This window comes from Salminus brasiliensis, chromosome 13, assembly GCF_030463535.1.
Source record: "Salminus brasiliensis chromosome 13, fSalBra1.hap2, whole genome shotgun sequence".
In the NCBI taxonomy this organism is placed as follows: Eukaryota; Metazoa; Chordata; class Actinopteri; order Characiformes; family Bryconidae; genus Salminus; species Salminus brasiliensis.
The window spans coordinates 1,867,259-1,868,992 of NC_132890.1; positions in this window are offsets into that span (position 1 = coordinate 1,867,259).

A 1,734-nucleotide genomic window follows, 5' to 3' on the forward strand; every position below is an offset into this window, starting at 1 on the left:
CCTTTTTCGTTCAGAAAAGCTGATTTTACTATTCCATACATTTACTTCTTCCATCTCTACAGCCCTGGGCCCAGTTTCCCAAAAGCATCCTAGTGTTAGGATCATCTAAACTGGTGGAGAGAGAGTGTTCAGGCATCTTTGAGCTGAGGTGCTTTCAGGAAACCCAGATGTTCAAGAGCAAGAAGCCTGGGTGTCAACAAAAAAAACGTGCTCAGAATTAAGTGCAGTTCTGTGCACTTACATATAAACAGGATGGACAAAAGTATTGGGACACCTGCTTGTTGGGTGTTTCTTCTGAAATCAAGAGTATTAAGAGTATTCTCTGGATAGTCTCTACTGTCCAGAGAAGAAGGATTTCTACTAGATTTTGGAGGACCATTGCTGTGAGGATTTGATTGCATCAGTGACAAAAGCGTTAGTGAGGTCAAGAAGTTGGGTAATCCTCACCCCAACTAATTCGCCCAACTCCCCAACTCATTCCAAAATTACTGGATGGAGCTCCACCATCCATCATTCCAGAGAACACAGTTCTTCCACTGCTCCACAGCTCAATGCTGGGGGGCTTTACACCCCTCTAGCCCACTTCTGGCATTAGGCATGGCGCCAAAAGATCTGTCCTTCAGAGTTATCTGCTTGTGGGGGTCCTATTATATTGGCAGTACTTTTCTACAGGGGCTAGGCAATCTGTTTATGTGTGCATTTGCACATCAGTGTCAACATCGGTGTCGACCCTTACCGAAGTCTCCATTGGGTGTGAACAGTGGTTTTAACCTGGTGTTCAGGGCCACATACACTATATGGACAGAAGTATTGGGACAGCTTCTGATTCATTGTTTCTTATGAAATCTAGGGTATTAAAAGGAGTTAAGGTAACTGCCTCTACAGTCCAGGGAAGAGCTTTCTCTAGAGGCTTTCTACTAGATTGTGGAGGAGGAGCATTGCTGTGAGGATTGGATGGAGCTCCAGCACCACCATCATTGCAGAGAACACAGCTCTTCCACTGCTCCACAGCTCCTCAATGCTGAGGGGCTTTATACCCCTCTAGTCCACGCCTGGCATTAGGCAGCATGGAGCCAATAGGTTTATGATGGTGATCTGCTCCAGAGAGTCCTATTCTATTGGCAGTACTTTCTCTCTACAGGGACTAGACAAGCTGTGTTTGTGCATTTGTACATCTGTGCAAAGACAGTAGCTGAATGCATTCATTAGAAAAGGTGTCCACAAACATTTGGGCATTAAGTGTGTTTGCTCAATCCGAAGCTGTTATGGGTTGAGCCTGAGCAGAAATATGGAATGGACGGTCTTAGCAGGCCCTGAAGGACCTTGTAGAGCTACGATAGAGGAGCATTCTTTTTATTACAGCGGATGCCATCCCCGGCTTCCGCCTACAAAGGCTGTATAAAGAGAACACCTCCACCTCGGAGACAAGCAAAACCTCAACCTGTGCTCACATCCTGAATCGAACCAAGAACATGTGACCTCTCCTTTCCCAGATCCGCTTTTCTTGGTTTCCAGATGATATTTAACTTCCTGGCTGCAGGTTAGACTTCAGGTTGGCATGAAAGATTAACTGTTTCAGAACATGATCATCTACAGCCAGACTGTTAAAGCCCATCATATGCTCTAGAGCAGGGCCTGTGTCTACACCTACGGCCACTACGGATTCCCATAGTCTTGGACTGCAATAATTAGCCATAACATTAGTACCACTGACAAGTAAATTGAAAAACACTG